General features: G+C 43.6%; 1 protein-coding gene across 1 annotated transcript in view; it reads right to left on the reverse strand.

The window, feature by feature from the left end:
* Positions 1-22,408, reverse strand: part of CNOT6L (CCR4-NOT transcription complex subunit 6 like) — a 153,415-nt gene that overhangs the window by 112,795 nt on the left and 18,212 nt on the right. Inside the window, exon 3 of the mRNA XM_082275492.1 lies at positions 7,364-7,507. The gene's annotated coding sequence lies outside the window, so the exon portion shown is untranslated. The remainder of the gene's footprint in view (positions 1-7,363; positions 7,508-22,408) is intronic.

A 22,408-nucleotide genomic window follows, 5' to 3' on the forward strand; every position in this document is an offset into this window, starting at 1 on the left:
GAAAAAAATTAAAAAAACGCTCAACGTAAATTTGTGTTCACAAGTCGCATTAACTTATACACCCAGACGACACCAACTTAAATTGCTGAGAACATACGCCACTTCTTTAGGTACACCTACTCAATTGCTTATCAGCCAATCACATGGCAGCAACTTAATGCATTTAACGCAGTGAAGACAACTTGCTGAAGTTCAAACCAAGCATCAGAATGGGAAAGAAAAGGGATTTAAGGGACTTTGAACATAGCATGGTTGTTGGTGCCAGACAAGCTGGTCTGATTTACTGAGATTTTCACACACACACAACCATCTCCGGGGTTTACAGAGAATGGCCCAAAAAAAAAAAAAGAGAAACTATCCAGCGAGGGGCAGTTGTGTGGATGAAAATGCCTTGTTGATGTCAGGTGAATAGGCAGCCTGAATCGAGAAGAAAGGCAACAGTAACTCAAATAACCACTTGTTACAACCAAGATATGCAGAATACCATCTCTGAATGCACAACAAAATCGGACCTTGGAAGTAGATGGGCTACAGCAGCAAAAGACCACACTGGGTGCCACTCCTGTCAGTTAAGAACAGGAAACTGAGGCTACACTTCGCACAGGCTCACCAAAATTGGACAATAGAATATTGGATTGGAAAAACATTGCCTGGTCTGAGGAGTGTCGATTTAAGCTGCGACATTCAGATGGTATGGTCAGAATTTGGGGTAAACATGAAAGCAAAGATCCATCCTGCCTTGTATCCAGTTTAGGCTGGTGGTGGTGTAATGATTTGGGGATATTTTCTTGGCAAGCTTTGGGCCCCTTCATACCAACTGAGCATCGTTTAAATGACACGGCCTACCCGAGTATTGTTGCTGACCATGTCCATTCCTTTATGACTACACTGTACCCATCTTCTGATGGCTCCTTCCAGCAGGATAATGCACCATGTCACGAATCTCAAATAATCTCAAAACTGGTTTCTTGAACATGACAATGAGGTCACTGTACCTCAATGGCCTCCACAGTCACCAGATATCAATCCAATAGAGCAACTTTGGCATGGAACAGGAGATATGAGGATGTGCAGCCGACAAATCTGCAACAACTGCGTGATGCTATCATGTCAATATGGACCAAAATCTCTGAGGAATGTTTCCAGCAGCTTGATGTATCTATGCCACAAAGAATTAAGGCAGTTCTGAAGGCAAAAGGGGATCCAACTCGGTACTAGCAAGGTATACCTAATAAAAAGTGGCCGGTGAATGTAGATCACACACGCCCATCAGCCATAACATTACTACCACTGACAGATAAAATGAACAACAAATTATTCATTAGAATGGCACGTGAAAGCGGGGGGCAATAAATTAGGCTGCAAGTGAAAAATGTGGCCCCTGAAGTTGATGTGTTAAAAGAACAAAAAAATGAGCAAGGGTAATAAGGAGCAAGCAAAAGAGTTTACTTTTTAGACTAAGATCAGAGCGCATAATCAGATTGCGAGCAGACTATTTATAGTAAAACTGACAAAATTAAGTAGGCTTAAACTTGTGCAAACTGTGCCACAACAGACGTGTAGGAACAGAACCAGAAAACTACAACAAAAATGCTAGTTCAATCCAGTTCCCACCCAATGGTTTCTGAAAACAGAAAACTACGAGGGGGCGAATACAAGACCAGTCACCCTGCACAAACAGCGAAGCAGTGACCGGATATGAAGATTACAGGAAACTCCTGCACTGAGGCAGAAGTTTCATTTTAGGTTACTGCACAGATGTGAAATACACAAACATCAAACGGTTTATTTATATAAAAAAAAAAAAAAAAAAAAAAAAAAAAAAAAAAAAAAACACCTGTACAAATGTGACAAAAATTTGCACAACTGCAACGAAAAGTCCCCATTTTGTCCAAAATGGTCTCCTATGATCAGAAGTGCCATATAGAAATCATAATGCAGTAATTTTTATGAATATTACATCACAGCCACTGGATGGTGCTGATGACCATAGGAAATTATAAAAAGGGAAAAACACGGCACTTTTTTGTTGCAACCGTTCATCACATTCGCCTGGACCCACATCACAGCAAATTACCAGTACATATAGCCTACAAAGATTCCACTTCGAATTATGAATGGTATGGGTATACATAGGTAAATGCAGCATGCTTTTGACATCGTTCAGAATTTATTACTGTTGCAGTTGACTTTCATTTGGCCTACATCGGCTTTTGCAAGCAAACTGTCAACACTGGCCCTAAAAGTGGTGCTCTTGGTAAGCCACCAACTAAAAATTCCCAGTTCCAATGTAACAGTTACATTTTAAATTCAAGAACGTAGATAAACACACAACTGAAATGTATATGAATGATATTAATTGCATCTCCCAAAGGATTTGTAACTCCATTAAACCAGTTTTGTTATCTAGGTTCTCCAATGCTGGCCATAAACGTATAGATTTTAGTTTTAGGAAAACTAGTTTGATTTTCTAATCATTAGAGTGGTCAAATCCATGTCAGTTTTCGGCTGCAACGGGAAAATTTCTAGATCCAACAAATTTTTGGGCAGTGTATGTTATCGCTCAGAAATTACACTAATTTTAAAATTAAATGGTAAAAGAAAAAATAGATTGTAAGAACTTACTGTAAAATTATTTTCTCTGAGTCCTCTGACAGACGCAGCCTCTTCCAAGCTGCATCACTATTGGGTAATAGCGCCCGCTGCAGGAGCAGGCTAGGTAGTAAAACTTCATTAAAAAGCTTTAACTAGACACACCTTAGGGGCTGTCCCTCTCGACATTACCCTCAGACACTTAGAGCTTACTAATCAGTTTCGCAGCAAGCAGTATAGGAAGACAACCCCAAAATAAAGGGCGGGGCTGTGTCTGTCAGAGGACTCAGAAAATAATTTTATGGTAAGTGCTTACAAAAATTCTATTCTGTCTTACGTCCTCTGACAGACGCAGCATCTTCCAAGTTTCATCACTATTGGGATGTCCCAAAGCAATGAAGGTGTGTGGTGTGAAGAAATTCCTCGGGAGGCTCGTCCCCATCCGTCGGGGCAAAGTCATGGCTAGGCCTGGGCGGACCACAACCTGCGCATGCTCTTAGGCCAGGCTTGGGTACCATAGGGATCTGGATCATCCAGTGCGAAGCCCAGCTGTTGCTTGTAATTCTCCAGGAAGATCCCCCTGACTAGCTAGCGTTAGTGAGTGAGAAAATAAAAAACTTTTTTCAAAGAAAAAATAAAAGCTCCCAGTCCCAGCAGGGTATCCTTGTCCTACTCCTACGCTAGGCAGAAAGAAACGGATTAGTAAGCTCCAAGTGTCTGAGGGTAATGTTGAGAGGGACAGCCACTAAGGCGTGTCTAGTTAAAGCTTTTTAATGAAGTTTCACTACCTAGCCTGCTCCTGCAGAGGGCCATTACCCAATAGTAATGAAACTATTGCAGTATTGCACTGACTGCACACTGCAGTAGTTGCAGTGAGTGCCATACTGCAGTGCAGATAGTCCTCCTCCACTGACTCCAGTCCAATCCACTGTGACGTGTAGCTGTTGCCTTGCTCTTTATAGCAGTTGTGCAGTGTGTATGTGTATTTTATTGTGTGGCTGTTGTTGTTGCCTAGTTTTTTTCCCAGCAGTTTTGCGCTGACTGCACTGAAGTAGTGAACTCAAATTTTTATTTTGCAGTGAGCGAGTCCACTACTGCAGCACTTTATTATACATTAATGCAGGGCTTGACAAATTTTCCTGAAATCTAGGAGCCAGCTAAAAAAGTTAGGAGCCAGTTTTTTTTTTTTTTTTAACAACCAAGCTTTATTTCCAAAAAAATAACATACTAAATTTACACATAAAGACGACTAGAACCCCACTCTCCTCTATAGCGCAATAGGATGGAAACACACCGTCTGTCTGTTTCCATCCGATGCCAACTGATCAGATCCACGGGATGGATAGAAAATAGAACCACCATCCGTCTGTTTTTGGCAGACAGGATCAGATGGCGGCAGATTATTGCTCCATAGAGGAGACTGAACGGTCCGATCAGGTCTGCCTGAAAAACCGACAGGCGGACCTGATCAGACAGCCCGTGTGAAAGGGGCCTTCGGCTGTGGGCATGGCGATGAGGGGGAAAAAAAAAATTATATATAAATATATAAAATTTTTATAATAAATGAAAGAAAAAAAAAAAAAAAAGAAGAAAAATGCATCTTTTTTTTTTATAATTGAAAAAATAATATTTTTTTTAATAAAAAAATAAAATAATAATAATAATAATAATAATAATAATAATAATAATAATAATAATAATAATAATAATAAAACAAACACACTCCCTGTCCACTTACCTTTTAAGCAAAGGTAAGTGGACAGGGAGATGAAGCCTGCAAAAACTTCCCTCATCTCCTTTTGGGAAGGAGATGGATAGGCATTGAGGACGGGCAGGGGAAACAGCCATCAGTGACTGCTTGTCAAACTCCCGGCCACCACAAGAGGGCGCCAGTTCCCCGTTCTCTCACTGAAGGCGGCCGAAAAGCCGCGGCCTCATTTTTCGGACGGCGCGGAAGTCCGTGCACTCGGTGAGTGGTTGGGGGGGGGGGGGGGGGCGCAAAAAGGACAGGACACCTCCAACAGTGCACCCCAGGCGCCAGGTCGCTAATTCTAGTCACCAATGCGACCTGGCGCCCGGGGGTTTGTTGAGCCCTGCATTAATGCACAATCAGATGATGTAAAATTCTAATGTCCAACTCCTTGCCATTTCATTTTTCCTATCAGTTTTTATGCAGTTAAGGTGTGAAGAACGAGCACTTAATGTTAAAAATGTTAATAAATAAAAATTGACATGTTTGTAAGAGATTTGTGTCGAAATTTGTGTTTTTTTGGGAAACTTTTACATGTGTGAAAATATCTGCGATACCGATATGCGATGGGCAAAATATCGGTATCGGCAACAAAAAAACGATATCGGTTATCACTACTATAGAGCACCTGTGAAGGGATCTCAAAACCGCAGTTGGGAAAGGGAACCCTTCCAAGCTTGTAGACCTATAGCAATTGACGAAAGAAGAGTGGTCCAAAATTCCAGTAGAGAGGTGTAAAACTCATTGATGGTTACAGGAAGCAATTGATTTCTATTATTCTTCCCAAGGGGTGTGCTACCAAATATTAAAACAGAGTTGCACCCAAAAGTGGAAGCTCTGCTTTAAGGACCCCTGACCCCGACATGCCATTTTCGGCATGTCCTATTTTTTCCCCTGCAATCTTCTGTGACACGTCAGAGGTACCAGAAGACTGCCCCGCCATTCAAGACTCGCAGCGTGACTCTTGCATGTGCAGTGTGCACCTGGCTGTTAAGCTGCAAGCTTCAGCCGGGTGCCCACACTAGCGATGCCGCGCGTACCAGGATTTGCAATGATTTGAGATCGCTGGCAGAATCGCGGCGATTCTGCCCACAATCCGAGACACCAATATGTGAACAGAGCCTTAAATCAGACAATATTTGTCATCTCAACTTCAGCTCTACTTGCTCTTGAAATGGTGTATCCCCCTTGTGCTAAAAAATCTAAGACAAGTAAATAGTGAAGTGTGTATTCTGTGCGGTTAACAGTCATGCTTGACTGTGTACCTGACAGTCACTAGCACAGAGGCATCTAAAACATTGGATAGCTGCTTGTGTCTTAGTTCTGTGGCTATGCTGCATTCCATGACTAAACATCAAAACATTTTACACAATGGTCTAGGTTAGGGAACACAAAAAAAAAAAAAAGTGTTTTAATCAAGAAAGCTTAGAAAAGTGACAGAAAAAAAAAAAAAAAAAAAAAAAGGAGGGGGAAGAAGAGTGCCCATCGAGTATGCCCCGCTTTTCTTTTTTTAAAATCAGGTTTTGTAGTTTAGTTTTTTTTTTTTTTTGGTCCGAGTATAGCCCTATGTTTATCCCAAGCATATTTCAAGCCATTTACTATTGTCCTTGAAGAACAGGAAAGTAAAGAACCACAAAACTCTTGCATGTAAATATTGCATACATAGTCTCTGCATTAATAAGGAAAAAAAAAAAAAAAATCTCTTTTTTTCCAAAGCAAATCCCCCCCCAGCTACCCCTTTAACACCTGAGACCTCAGTCAATTCAGCGACTGTCTGTCTGCAGCAGCACTTCACCTCACTATCTACATTCACTGGAGGCTTTGAGCCATTGGCTCCTGTTGCGGTCAGTCAAGTTCAGTGAGGGAGGGGGACCTTTGTGCATGTCTATGGATGCACACAGCCTGGCATCTTTTGCTGAGGGGAAATCTGAGGAGGAGCCAAGATGGCTGGCAGGGGACCTCAGAGGAGGTCAGGGTTGCTCTGTACATAAACTTTGCACAGAACAGGCAAGTATAACAACATTTTTTTTAAAGAAAGTGGAGCCTTTACAATCACTTAAAGTAAACAATCTTTATATATGGATAGATATTAAAAGAGAAGTACGGGATAAAAAAAAAAATCACTCCCCTGGATTGGGATTGTTGCAGCATTGATTCCATTCTGCAGCTGTCACCTGCCAGCTCCACACCTAGAACTGAACAAAAACCACTGGTCGCTTTGTTCTCGGTCTTTAGTGAGCAGAGACCCAGTGACCATCAGTCACCAGCTCTCTGCTCTGCACATCCAGTGATCACGGAGCACATGGTTGTGGAAGGGGTGGGGTGGAAGCTGGCTCAGGCTCTAACTGGCACACTGAAAGGCGGAGCCAGCTGATGTTTAGGTATCTGGGCACATCTTAAAAAACACAAGATATTTAAATTTAAAATCCATGAAAAAAATAAATTTAAGCGAGGGGGGGTGGATGTGCATTTCTGGAGTGATGTTTATAAACAATCCAACAGAAGAAACCTTTGTGGGGCAATTCTGCTGCCAATTCCACAAAAATGCACTGTCCTATGCCAGCTACATTCACAGGTACAATGTGCGGAACTGATCTTCTTAGCTCTGCACCTTTTGATCGCTGTGACTGGTCACAGACACCAATTGCAGTGCTCTCCAATATACACAGACTGTTTACATCTGTGAGCCCTATCCCTTCCTCTTACAGAGTACAAAGGAACTAATAAGGAGTTAATGAATCCACCATTCGTTAGTTCCCATGATTGCAGTTCAGACATTCCTTATCCAGCTCATCTTCCCAAAAACCCTTTCTTCTCCAACCTTCCTCTATGTGTGACCAGTACATTAACCCCTTTACCATTTCCTTCTGTGTTTGACATTACATGTGCTGTATATCTACTACATCATTGCTAGGCTCCATTGTTTTACCCCCCTCCAATACTAGCATTTTACTTTATTTCCAAAAAGTTGTTGCAGAAAAAATAAAAATGAATAATAATTCAAGTTAACGGCTTTGTTACCTGTTAAATCAGCATGAAGTGGGTTGATCACTGCTCTGTCTGCAGGTCAGTAGTTTCTACAAGAATGAGCACCAGAAAAGGTGAATCTGAGAAATGTGTCTCAAGCAGTGTTGCACACGTTGGGAACCCAGGGGTAAAAGAAACCTGAAAGATTAAGAACAGGTTTTATTAATACGACTTACTATATAAAACAAAAAAGCAGGCCTTCACAATCTCACCCAGAATTTGACCAACATTTCATATTCTCCAAAGTTCAGTTGTACCATATATGGGTGTTCAGGTAGCCTGTTCGTTGTATTACATAGTTACATAGTTACATAGTAGGTGAGGTTGAATAAAGACAATAGTCCATCCAGTTCAACCTGTGTAGGTGTGTGTGGCTGTAATCATCTCACATACCCCTGAATGTTCTGATCCTTGAGATGTAAGTCTAAGAGTCTTTTGAAAGCCACCATACTACCCGCAGAAACCACCTCTTGTGGTAGAGAATTCCACAATCTTGTAGCCCTAACAGTAAAGAACCCCCCACGTTGCCTGAGGTTAAAACGCTTCTCCTCTAATCGCATTGTATGCCCTCGGGTCCTCATGCAATCCCTTCGAATGAACAGCTTTTTTTCTAAGCTGGGATCCCCATTAAGATATTTATAAATTGCTATCATGTCCCCCCTCAGACGTCTCTTCTCCAGGGAGAATAAATCGAGCGATTGTAGACGCTCTTCATAGTTAAGGTCCTCCAATCCCCTAATTAGTTTAGTTGCCCTTCTCTGGACTCTCTCCAGCTCCAACACATCCCTCCTGAGGACTGGCGACCAGAACTGGACAGAATACTCCAGATGCGGTCGGACCAGAGTTTTATAAAGTGGAAGGATTATAGTCTTATCTCTGGAATACATCCATTTCTTTATGCATGCTAATATTCTGCTGGCTTTGGCAGCTGCCGCTTGACATTGCATGCTGTTGCCTAATCTATCATCAACCAAGACTCCCAGATCTTTCTCCATTTTTGATTTCCCCAAGGGTTCCCCTCCTAACGTGTATTGTGCTTTTATGTTTTTAGTCCCCAAGTGCAAAACCTTACACTTCTCCACGTTAAACCTCATTTGCCATGTCGTTGCCCACTCTGTAATTTTGTCCAGGTCATTCTGTAGGATATCTGCTTCATACTGTGCAGTTATTGCCCTGGCCAATTTTGTGTCATCTGCAAAAACTGATATCGAACTACTGATCCCGACCTCAATGTTGTTTATGAATAAATTGAACAAGGTTGGTCCCAGGACTGAGCCCTGGGGCACCCCGCTTACTACCTCAGACCAGTCTGAGTATACGCTGTTTATTACCACTCTTTGGACACGCCCTTTAAGCCAATTCCGTATCCAAGAGCAAACCCTGCTGTCGATACCTGCAGACCTTATTTTATAAATTAAGCGCTTGTGGGGAACTGTATCAAACGCCTAAGCGAAATCCAAGTACACCACATCCACTGGTCTCCCCCTATCTAGCTCACAGCTCACCTCCACGTAGAATGTTAATAGATTGGTTTGACAAGAACGCCCATTTGTAAACCCGTGCTGATTACTGCTGATGATGTTGTTGTCTTTAGCAAACTCTACGATATAGTCCCTTATCATCCCCTCCAGAAGTTTACATACTATTGATGTCAAACTGACAGGCCTATAATTTCCCGGGATATGCCTCTGGCCCTTTTTGAATATCGGAATCACGTTAGTTTTCTTCCAATCCCCTGGTACATCTCCTGTCCTAATACTGTCAGCAAAGATCAGGAACAGTGGTCTGGATATAACCTTACTGAGTTCCTTGAGTGCTCTCGGATGTACGCCATCCGGGCCTGGTGATTTGTTTGTGTTGAGTTTATCCAGCCTTTCCCTGATTTCACCCTCTGTTAGCCATAGTGGCAAGTCCTGTGTATTACTACTAACCAAACAGTCATGGTCAGTGTATTACAAAGTAGGTAAGGTTGAAAAAAAAAAAAACATAAGTTCATCCAGTTTAAACTGTGTAGGTGTACAAGTGTCAGTGTCGATCCCATTTTCCTGTATGTTGTGTTCTTTAAGATGCACGTCCCGCTGACACCACCAATTGTGGAAGAGAATTCCAAATCCTTATCACCCTGACGGTAAAAAAAAAAAAAAAAAAAAAAAAAACCCCTATGCAGCGTTAAGGTTAAACTGCTTCTCCTCCAATCTCATTTGTGTGGCCCAGTGTCCTCTTACACTCCCTGAGACTGAAAACGGGTAACTTATTTTCCAGGAGTCTTTCAGGACAGCACCTGAGATGGCTCCTCCCACTTGCCAACAGGAAACACCACTTCCAAACTTCAAAAGGAGGCTTCTCCCCACAGCTCATCAGTTGTAGTAGAGTACCTCCGGCCTAGACTGGAACAATAATATGGTTAAATTAATAAAGCATAAAAAAAAAAAAAAAAACCCCACACACAAAGGCGGGTCGCTGCTGTCCTGAAAGACTCCTGGAAAACAAGTTACCGGTAAGTCTAACTTGGATTTTCCCTTAACGCCTTTCAGGACAGCACCCGAGAGGATAAATGAGACTTCCCAAGTAGGGAGAGACAACAGCCCGAAGGACCTTTCTGCCAAAAGCCTGATCCCCTGCTGACAGAAGGTCCAGTCTGTAGTGACGGGCAAACGTCCAATACCTTGACCACATGGCCGCCTTACAAATTTGATCTGGGGTGGCATCAGTTTTTTCTGCCCATGTAGTGGCAAGAGCTCTAGTAGAGGGTGCTTGAACTCTCAGTGGGCGAGATAATTCCGTCCTGGAGTAGGCCTCCAAAATAGCGGATTTAAGACACCTAGCAATTGACCCTCTAGATGCCTGGTGGACCTTTTTGTTGCCCGAAAAAAGAACAAAGATTCCAAAGACCTAAAGTCCCTTGTTTACTTCCAGGAAATGCAATAGAATTCTTCTCACATCTAGGATTGTGAAAAAGTCTATCCTTAACCCCTGAAGGGTTAGAACAAAAAGTCGGCAGGATAATATCCCGAGACCGATTTTGAACTGACGCTACCTTTGGCAAATAAACTGAATCCGTTTTGAGTATAAAATTCTATCTGGGTAGATGGATAAGAAAGGCTCATTAATTGATAGCATGTGCAGTTCACGGATTCTTGCGGATTTAAATGCAACTAAAAATACCGTCTTGAGGGTAAGATTCCTCAAAGAAAGACGCTAAAGGCTCAAAAAGGCTCCTTTGTGAAGGCTTGTGGAACCACTGACAAATAAATCCCACTTAGGAAAAGGTTTAGCAGGCGCTGATCAGGAATGAGTAAGTGCCAAAAAAAAAAAAAAATATATCTTACGACCAAGGCTTCTAAAGAATTTGGTCTCTCCAGCAAAATGCCTAAGCCGGCCACTTGCACCTTTAGACTACTAACTTGCAGACCTTTGTCTGCACCATTCTGTAGGAATTCCAACACTGACAATATCTTCCATGGTTCGATTGGTCGAATGGCACCAGGCAATATAGACCTTCCAAACCTTAGCATAAATGGCTCTAGTTACTTTCTTCCTACTAGAAAGCAAAGTGGTTACTAGAGGTTCTGAGAATCCCTTACTCTATTAGCTGCTCCTCAGATACTAGGCGGTGAGGCTTAGCCTGGCTACATCCGGGTGACATACTAGGCCTTGAAGTAGTAAATACTGTTTGGGAGAAAGCGGCCAGAATGGTTTGACTGCCATTTGTAGAATGGAGGATAATCAGGTGCTCTTCTTGCAAGAATGGAGTAATCAGAATTACCGACACGCTTTCTTTCTGTATCTGCATTCACTGCCAGTGAATTTAGCTGAAAAAAAAAAAAAAAAAGGGAAAAGCACAACCCAGGTGAAAGTTCCAATCTATCCCCAGAGAACATTCACCTCGGAGAGAAGAAGAACTGAGGGAGCTGTGCGTTCTCTTGATGTAACAGGTCCACCTGTGGATGCCCATGAGTCCTGGGGATTAATGCAAAGATTTCTGGATTCAAGCTCCAAACTGCTTCCTGAATTTGCCGTCTGCTCAAAAAATCTGCCACACAGTTTAACGTGCCTGTGCGATGGACCACTAATAAGGAAAGTAAGTGACTTTCTGCCCATTCCAGGATTTTTGTTGAACATACAAGGGGAACAAGAAGCAAGGCCCTTCAGTTGCGGTCAAGTAAGCCACGGCAGTGGCGTTGTCTGATAAAATCTGCACATGGGACCCCTGGAGGTTTGGAAGGAAGGTAGCCAAAGCTAAAGCTAAGGAGACTGCCTTTAACTCTCTCCAGTTTGAGGACTTCATTGCCTCGGATCGGGACCAAACTCCTTGAGCCAGATTCTGATTCCAGTGAGCCCCCATCCCCAAATGCTGGCAACTGTTGTCACTCTTCTTTCCATTGGAAAGGCCCATAGTAAGCCTTTTGACAAAATCATTGATTCCTCCACCACCAAAGGGTCCTTTTGACCCTGGTGGGGATCTTTACCTTTGCTTCTAGGATTTCTGCACTGTGATCCCATACCTTCAGCAGGAAACTCGAGTGGCCGGAAACTGAGCCTTGCCTACTGAATGGCTGGCATAGATGAGGTTAGGGTCCCTAGGGCTGACATAACCTTTCAGACCGACATCTCTTGATTTGTCTGTAGCATAGCTACTACATTCTGGATTTTGTTTGTCTTCTCTTTTGTAAGGAAGATTCTTTGCTCTACTGAATTTATCTGGTAACCCAGAAACTGTACTAGCGGAGCTGGAGTGAAGTTTGACTTTTGAAGGTTCACAATCCATCCCAGGGTTTCCAAGTGACTGCGGGTCTTGCCCAGGTCTTCTTGCAATCTTTCCTTGGAAGGAGCAAAGAAGAGGAGGTTGTCCAAATATTGGATTACTGAGACTCCTTGAAGGCAGAGAGGAGCAAAGCCTTCTGTCATTACCTTTGTAAAAATCAGTGGGGCAGCTGAAAGGGAGGGCTTTGAATTGTAGATGCAGGGCTTACTTCCCCATATCCACTGCCAACCTCAGGAATTTTTGGGACTGAGGGGCTATAGGAATATGTAGGTAAACATCTTATAAGTTGAGCGATGCCATGAAGAAACCTTTTGTCAACAGATTCCTGACAGTGAAGATAGAGCCCATACAAAATCTTCTGTATAGGATTGACCTGTTCAGTGGCTTTAAGTTGAGGATGAGATGAAAACTCCTGGATGGCTTCCTTCCAAGAAAAAGATATGGGAATAGAATCCCTGACGCCGTTCCTCTGGCGAGACTTGACTCCCAACCCCCTGTCACATCATGTCCTTTAACAGGTCCTTCCATAGCCAAGGCTTTTGTTGCGCCTTTTGGAAGGTTTGTAACAATATCTTTTCTGGAGGAGGATCCTATTCCATTTGGTATCCCTGGGACAGCATGGCAAGAAAATATTGATTTTCTGTCACGCCTGCCTAGTGGGGGGGGGGGGGGGGGGGTCTTCCTCCCACTGGTAACAGTCATTGTGTTTTGTTGGTTGATGGAGGATGGAAAAGGACGCTTCCTCTGCGCCGACCAATTCTTTCTTTCCTGGGGCTTGCCATCTTGTTCCCGAGCCCTTTGAGGTTAAAAAAGTCATTTAGCTGGTTGCTTTTTCTTCTTAATGGGGGAAACTATCTTTTTGTCAGCGGTCCTGTCTAGAACAGAGTCTAAATCAAGACTGAATAGTAGATCCCCCATAACTGGAATACCACAAAGCTTGCTTTTGGAAGCCGCATCCCCTGGCCAGGTCTTCAACCACAGAGCTCTTCTGGCTGAGTCAGCTAGGGCTGCAGATCTTGCTGTGATCCTTACGGATTCTGCTGATGCATTTGTAATGTAGGGTACAGCCTTTGACAGAGTTGAGAAAGAATCAAGGATCTCTTGTTTGGGAGAATCTGCGATAATATGTGCCTTGAGTTAATTTATTCAGCACTCCAGATTTCTAGATACGCAAGTAGTCGCCATAGCTGACTTGAAATTGCTCATGATGGATTGCCAAGCTTTTTGAAGTTGTTGATCCATCCTCTTGTGCATGGGGTCTTTCAGCATTCCTGTGTCCTCAAATGCCAGGACAGTTGATCGGGAAACTTGGGAAAGGGCTGCATCAAGGTTAGGTACTTTATTCCAAAGTGCCTCTGAGTCTTCAAAACGAAAATGCCTTTTATGGGCCTTTGGGAAATACAAGTTCTCTCTCTGGTTCTGCCAATTCTTTTTTAAATGGGCTCAGAGATTACTGAATGTACTGGAAAGGTGCGACCTTTAGGCTCACTCAGACCTGCATACATCCGATCATGCATTTTCTCTTCTAAGCCCAAGGTAACAAACTGCTTTTAACAAACTATCAACTTGATCTAAAGACAACTTGTATTTTGAGGGTACATCTTCCCCTTGTTCTGAACCTTCTTTGGAATGAGAGGGGGAATGTTCCTCTTGGGTGGGAGGACCTACTTCAACCTCCACTGCAGGGATTAACTGTGAGCCCTGAGAGGATTGTGAGGTTTTGCTGAATTAAGGATGGGTTTGTTAGCGAAGAGTGGAAGGATTGAATGGTAGCATCCAGCTCTTTAACTGATGCGATTAAGTCGCTGCATGCAGTAGAAGCTTCCACTTTAACCAGGAAGTCAATGTATGTCTGACAGTGTTTTCTTCAAACCTTCAGGCAACTTTACTTTGCATGAAGGGCATTTCTTTTTAACCACCAAGCCACAGCCTGCCATAATGAGAAAAAAAAAAAAACACACAGAACAAACCATCCTAGCGGGTCAACCTATTCTCCATCAGGGTAACCCCAGGTGCACAGGAAGCATAAACAAACAATAACTCCATGTGCCCAGACAGGCCCCAGCCACCAGGGCGAAAAAGAGGAGACCCCACAGTAATCAGGGCAAGATTACCAATCCACCCCTTACCTGGGCCTTGCTGATGCCTGTCCCCCTTCCTGCCGCGACCGTGTCCATAGCGGTGTTGCAGTGTTCACGTGTGGCTAGGAACGCCGGTTCCGGGCTCCAATGGCACTTTTCCACTGCAAGTACCAACTTGGCTCCACTCGGCACTGCTTGGCCCAGTTTGCTTTTTTCACTGCGTGGTACGAGTCGGCACCTTTCAGCACTGTATAGGCTCTACTCAGCTCGGTTTGCTTTTCCACTGTTCTAGTACTTAGTAGTAAGTGGGTGGGATTACAAGAATTCTCTGACCCATCAGTGGCTAGTAGTGACAAACAATCAATGCTGCATGCAAAGGATTGTGGGATATGGTATCGGTACAGCCTGCTTGGAACCCCAACCGAGGTGGTACTGTTTAAGCGAGCCGTACCGACGACGTACCATGTAGTGGAAAAGCGCCGCTGTACCAAACCGTACCGTTCTACCATGCGGTACCATGCAGTGGAAAGCGCCAAACCGATCCGTACCATGCAGTGGAAAAGCGCCACAATAATGCCCGCAGCGACGGACCGAAACCTAATATAGGCACCAAATCTGCTCCTCCCCTTTCCCCCTGTGCTTTTTCCGGCTGAAAGAACGCCGTATGCCTGCTACCTCACTTCTGGCCGGGCAAGTCACTACTCGGCAACTAAAAAAATTGCGGCGGCACCTGCACAAATAGCCCGGCGGGCGGAAACAACAAAAGAAAAAAAAAAATGTCCACCGCTGGTCTCTGCCACCGCCTAAGAGTGGCGTCCATGAGCAGTACAGGCTCTCAGAGCACCGAAGAGGGAGAGGAGCCCATCCAACAAACAGGGAGCCTGGTCTCAAGACAGCACCTAAGAGCGCTCCCGACTCCCCACTAGGTGTTCCTCAGCCGGAGGAAACACAAAAACTGATGAGCTGTGGGGAATAGCCTCCTTTTAAAGTTTGGTGGAAGTGGTGTTTCCTGTTGGCAAGTGAGAGGAGCTATCTCTCAGGTACTGTCCTGAAAGACATTAAGGGAAAGTTTTTTTTTCCTATGCTGGGGTCACCATTGAGGTATTTGTAAATCGCTACCATGCCCCCTCTTAAAGAGGTTGTAAACCTAACAAAAAACACCCCGAACAAAAACCCTGACATAATAAGCCAGTATGCATCGCATACTAGCTCATTATGGAAATACTTACCTTAGAACAAAGTCCCCGCAGCGCCACCCACACACCGCTGACATGGCCGACATCTCCCCCGGTGTTTCTGCTGGGTTTGCGGGCTGCGGCGCTGTGATTAGCCAGAGCCACGATGACTGATGCGGGAGCCACCGGTTACGGCACAGGCCCTAAAGAAACCCTGCAGGCATCGGTTCCTTCAGAGCGAATGCGCCGATGACACAATCAGGGCAGTATACAGTAAAATATCTCCTAACTTGCACAGTTTCGGAGACATTTACAGTATCTATAGGTAAGCCTTATTTTAGGCTTACCTATAAGTACTAACACACAAGGGGAGTTTACTTCCTCTTTAAGAGTCTCTTCTCCAGCGAGAACAAATGTAGTACTTGTAATCGTTCCTTGTAATTGAGGTCCTCCAAACCCCTTCATTTCTTGCCCTTCTTTGGACTCTCTACAGCATATCCCTGCTGAGGACTGGTGGCCAGAACTGGACGGAATACTCCAAATTAGGGATCCACCGATCCGACTTTTTGGTCCCGATCTTTTGCTTTGTGAAATCGCCAATCCCGAGTCCAACCTGGAAGTACTGTTTTGTGCACTTATAACAAAATAACACTTCCGGATCGGTATCGTCAGATACCTTATAACAATGTGCATTTAAGAGGTTAAACTTCCCTCCTCTGGCAGATGGAACGAAAAGATACATTGTATGCACTGTGTTTACTTAACTGGGAGACTGACAGGCATTTGCAGGAGGCTCTTTTTTTTTTTTTTTCCCCCCTCTTTGACAGCTGTTCTCTGCTCCATCACAGCTATATAAAGATCAAAACCGGATCGGCCCGTGGATCTGTTAATTTTACCGATCCAGCCATTATGGCCATATCGGCGCCGATATCCGATCCGAATATCGGATCAGTGCATCCCTACTCCAAATGTGGCCTAACCAGAGTTTTAAAAACTGACAGAAAAATAATTTAATCTCTGGAGGATGTCCCCTTTTTTAATGCATGCTAAATATTCTGCCGACCTTGGTAGCTGCAGCTTGACATTGCATGCTACAGCTCAGTCTGTCTTCTACTAGGACCCCCACAGGTTCTCCCCCTAGTGAGTAGTTTGCGTTCATGTTTTTAGCCCCCACGTGCATTACCTTACATTTCTCCACACTAAACCTCATTTGCCATGTAGTTGCCCACTCCATTATTTTGTTCGGGTCTTTCTGTAAAATTTCTATATCCCGATGTGAAGTTACTGCCTTTTTTTGTTGTCATCCACAAAAAAACAGATTGAGCTATGTATCCCATCCTCTCTATCATTTAGGAATACATTGAACAGAATTGGTACCAAGACAGAGCCTTCGGGTACCCCACTTTAACACTTTAACACTCCAGACCAGTCTGTTATTTATCACCACCCTTTGTACGTGCCCCTGTAACTAGTTTTCTATCCAAGAACAAACCTTATGGTCAGTGCCTGCAGACTCAGCTTGTAGATTAAGTTTTTATAAGGAACTGGATTAAATGCTTTTGCAAAAATCCAGATTTTGCTTCCTTGGTATGAAATATCTTGTGTTCCTACTAGTCTCTCTGCTTTCCCATTTTAAAATGACCACACTAGATGAAAGCACATCCACCCCAGCATGGTCAGTTTTCTGGCTGTGCTGAAAGCATAGTTTGCCTGTCATCCAATGATTAGACTTGTGCGGGTACGCCCCAAATAAAAAAAAGCATGCGGTCATGAGGAGAATTTAGGGAGGAAGGCATGTTTACCACTCAAGAATAATTCATTTGAATGACTGGGATAAGTTAATATTCTGGCTAAAGAAAAGGAGAGCCTTAATTTGTTTGCTAAACCAGGCCTTAGGCACATGCTTTTCACACTTTTTCCTGCCAGGAGAAAAAGATGTTCAGAAGAGCTGGGCAACCCAGTATACATGAGGCATTTAACCGAATGGGTTGTTTTACAAGGTGAAGGTTCACACATACTTTATTAAAATACAGATTTACTGTAGTATATGCCGAGTAATGCCGTAAAGAGTGCAAAGGCAGTACAGCAAGGTATGTAGTATAATACTTAGTGGATGGCAATAGGGTAAATTTTTGTAGGGCAGTATGTACTGTAGTATACAGCAATATGCAATGCAGTACAGTAAACAAATGTGTGTGGCAATATAGTGGGGGTAATTAAAACTGGAGCAACTGTGCATATTAACTAGTCAGCTTCTAGCATTAGCTTGTTCAGTTAAGCTTTGAAAATGAGAGCTAGAAGCTGACTGGTTGCCATGCACAGTCATGCAATGCAGTCATTTAGGACAATCGCCTGACAACAGCCATTTGCCCCGCTGTTCTTAAGCCTATTACACATGGATAGTGAGAAGCTGAAAATAATGTAAAATAGTGTTTTCTTGCATCTGGGGAACCAGAGGTTAAAAGAAGTAAAACTTTCTTCAAATCTGGTGCCTACTGAAAGACTGCTGACATCAGATCAAACAGCCAGTTTGCTTTTTTGGTCTGAACAGACTGAATAAATGTGCTCTGAAAACTATCACAGCACACCATGCAATAAGAAAACATGGCCACAGTAAGCATAAAAAAAACATTTGGAGTAAAATAAAGTACACAGGCAGGTTCAGAAACAACTGTGTTATAGAGGGAGGGACCTTCAAGTGATTGAACACTGGCAAAAAAAAAAAAAAAAGCTGCGAGGACAAGCACAGTACATTTCCAGCTATCCTTAGTTCTGTAGCAAACAATCAAGGACCACATAGGGTAGGATAGCTAGACAACTCAGACAGCAGCCTAAGGGCTCCTTCACACGGACGTTCCGTATATACATATATCACCCCATCCGTTTGCGGGTGATATACGGACATAATGCTTGTCAATGGGATTGCGGATGTCAGAATACCATCCGCTGACATCCGATTTTCCTTCTTTCAGTTCTGTCCCGTTTTTTGGAACGGAACAGAACCCTATTTTTCCTCCGTTAAAAAAACAGAACTGATGCAAAATCGGATGTCAGCAGTGTCATCCGCTGACATCCGCAATCCCCATAGACTAACATTATGTCCGTATATCATCCGCAAACGGATGGGATGATATGCGGACATACGGAGCAGATGACACAAGTGTCATCCGTGTCCGTGAAAAAAAAAAAGTGCTGCAGCGGAGATAAAAAAAACTGAGCGGCCGTGTGAAAGAGCCCTTAAGCACCTTGGTCAAATACAACATCTGCCCAATAGAAGTTAGTAAACATGTGAGGGCCTTGCAAATTTGCTGATGCTGAAAAGCCCAGGATGACACTTTAACGAATCTAGTAGAATGAGCCTTCACCGGAAAAGGAAACAGTCACTGAGTAGGCCCAAACCACAACTTGAGGGATCCTCCTGTGAGATCTCCCTGGAAGCACAGAGGGAATCCAGTTGTCTCAGCAAGACTAGCTGCGAGGTAGACTTACAGCTTACACCACATCCAGAGACTGAACACCACCCCCAGAGGGTGTTTAGAAGCATGACAAAAAGGAAGCAAGCAATAGGTCCTGTGAGGTGAAAAGACCAGACTACCTTACAGAAAAGGTATATCTAATGCCAGAGCACAACCTTATCTCTGTATCTGACTGTGTCCTGTATAAAACATCTTGAGCAGACAGCCTTATTTTACATAAAAACATTTTTTGTCTCTTCACATAATACCCAAGAAAAACTGTGAATGACCACAAGGAATGTGGAAAGGGGGGTCATTGTGTCTAGAGTACCGTTTTAAGCAAGTCTACATAATCATTATTGAGGACTGAGACGTGTGAATTTTAAAATATGTTAATAGCCCAGTACAATGATCATTTGGTAGAAGTGCAAGAAACAGCTGGGTGATCATGAAGAGAAGGAATAAAAATACAACTCACAAAATATGCAGTTTGTCTAGTCCAGTAAAGTGTTAATAAAGGCAAACATTTTTCCTTGCATTTTGGACAGAGTAAGGGAGGGTTTTAAACCCTGTCAGTTTCTTGCCATCTGTGTCCCATTGGAAATATTTCCCTTCACTTACTGTTTAGCCACTTCTGCACCGGAAGGTTTTCCCCTTAAAGAAGGAAACCAAAAAAAAAAAAAAAAATCTGTAAAGACAAAAAGGCATAATGAGCTAGTATGCATCGCATACTAGCTCATTATGAAATACTTACCTTAAAAAACAAAGCCCTCGCAGTGCCGCCCGCTCAGCGACAGGGCGGCCGACATGTCTGGCCGCTCTGCTTCCTTGTTCGCGTCCCCTGGCCATCTGATTGGCCGGAGGCGCAATTACATCACTCCCGTGCATGCGCGCGGGAGCCACCGTACACGGCACTGGGCTCTGAAGGAATGGCACGAGTGGCCGTTCCTTCAGAGCACATGCGCCGATGACGTCATCAGCTGCATGCACTGTAAATATCTCCTAAACGGGGCAAGTTTAGGAGACATTTACAGCACCTATAGTAAGCGTTTATATAGGTCACCAAAGTGGGTTTACAACTATATATGTACGTGTGTAATTCTATATATAAAATTTTGGTAAAAAAAAAAACTCCCAAAGAGCGTATATTGAATTGGTTTGCACAAAGTTATCGCGTCTACAAACTAGGGGAAAGATTCAGGTCATTTTCATTTATTTATTTTACTAGTAATGGCGGCGATCAGCAATTTTTAGCGGGACTGCGACATTATGGTGGACAGATCGGACACCTGACATTTTTAAACAATTTTTTTTTTTTTGGGGGGGGGGGACAGACCAGTGACTACTACAGTAATCAGTTATAGAAATATGCAGTTACTGTACTGACAGGAAAGGGGTTAACACCAGGGGCGATCAAAGGGTTAAAAGTGTCCCTAGGTGCGCTTTCTAACTGTGGGGGGGTAGATGGGCTTGCTGCATAAACACAGACCTGCGTTTCTAAATAAGAGGAACAGAGGATCCCTATGTTCACAACTGACAGAACCAGCGGTTTGCTGTGTTTACAACAGCAGATCGCAGTTCTGTCTCCACGGGGAGCGATCGCGGGTGTCCGGCGGTAACTGCGGCCGCTGGAGCCACTGATTGGCTACAATCGGCACATGCCCCCACTAGTGGTCCTGCGAAACGATGTACAGTTACGTCATTTCGCAGGACAGAGTCAACCTGCTGCAGCATATGTACTGCTGTCGGTCAGGAACTGGTGAATAGCCAAAACCGGAAGTGCGAGGAAAACCCTACAACGTGAGGGAACCCCCCCCCCCCCCCCCGACTGTCACCAGAACAAGTGTCCCCATTAGAGGATTTCCGCTCCATTATTGTTCTCAACTCAAAATGCAGGGTTTTTTTACTTTCACTGAAAAAAAAAAAAACAGAACAAAGAAACGGTGAGAATATGACAGCGGCACAGACAATAAAAAAAAACCTAATCCCTCTCCATTATCAAGGTTTTGCCTTAAGTTACACTTTAGAAATGAACATAAGAGAATTTAACTAAGGACGGACGACCTGTGTCAGCATCACTTCTGTAAAGCATGAAACCCTCCTATGTAGATATGCAAACAGCTTGTGTGGTTGGTCTGCCCAATCCATAAATCAAACCTATGCACCCCAGCCCCAGGTGACAATGCTTGAGTTTGTTACATGCCATCCAGTGGTGATACTGCATACTGGACAGGTAAGCGTTTTACCACTACTAGGAAAAAAAAAAAAAAAAAAAAAAAAAAAAACCAAACACACACACACACACAGAGATCCAGCTTTGAGTGGAACTTAGGGTTACAAAATTAAAAAAAAACATATATAAATAAAAAAAGGCCGATCAATGTATGCATGTGAATTTCATAGGAATAGTTATGAACTTAAGATGTTTTACCAGCAAAAAAAAAAAATTATATATATATCATGTACAGTGGGGAAAATAGTTATTTGAGCCCCCTAGAAATTGAAGGGTCTAGAATTGTTATCATAGGTGTATTTTAAAATAGGAGACTGAATATCAACCACAAATAAAAACACATACAAATGTTATAAATAGAGTTGCAGTTCAGTGAGTAAGAGCCGGTTCACATAGGAGCGACCCGACTTGCCGGGGAGACCTGTGAAGTCGCGGTGCACAGCACGCACTTCGACCTCGGAGCGGCATGCACAGACTTCATATCATTGAAGTCAATGCAGGTCGCCCCAAAGTATTACAGGGCCCTTTTTCCAAGTCGGAGCGACTTGTGTCGCTGCTATTAGAACGGGTCCTGTGCTAATCTATGGCAGGCGACCCACGGCGACTTTTCAGGCGACCAGGTCCCCTGACAAGTCGCCCCAGTGTGAACCGGCTCTAAAATGAGTATTTGATCCCCTACCAACCAACAAGAATTCTGGCTCCCACAGACTGGCTACAGTAGGTGGTCATGTGGTACACAGATTAGTCCTGTCAACTTAAGGTGCTCCTGACGACAATTCGTTATGTGCGTAAAAAGATAACTGTCCACAGAATCTGCCTTTCATACCACACCATCATGTGTCAAAAGTGCATCAGGGACAAGACTGTAGACTTGGACAAGGCTGGAATGGGCTACAAGACCATTAGCAAGAAGCTTGGTGAGAAGGAGTCAACTGTTGGGAGTTATTCGCAACTGGAATACATACAAAATACGCAACTTGAATACAAAATATCCATCACCCTCGGTCTGGAGCGCCATGCAAGATTTCTCCTCATGGGGTAAGGATTATCATCAGAAAAATGAATTACAAGGCAGCAGCTTGTGCGTGATCTCATGACAGTTGAAACCAGTCACAACAAACCATTGGTAACAATAGCCGCCATGTATTGAAATCCTGCAGCGCCCGCAAGGTCCCCCTTCTCAAAAAAGGGACATGCACAGGCCTGTCTGAAATCTGCCAATGAACATCTAAATGATTCACAGAAGGAATGGGGGAGCATGCTGTAGTCAGACGAGACCAAAATTTAGCTCTTTGGCATTAACTCGACTCGCCGTGTTTGAAGGAAGAAA

Source organism: Pelophylax lessonae (genome assembly GCF_965119305.1).
Source record: "Pelophylax lessonae genome assembly, chromosome: 1".
NCBI lineage: Eukaryota > Metazoa > Chordata > Amphibia > Anura > Ranidae > Pelophylax > Pelophylax lessonae.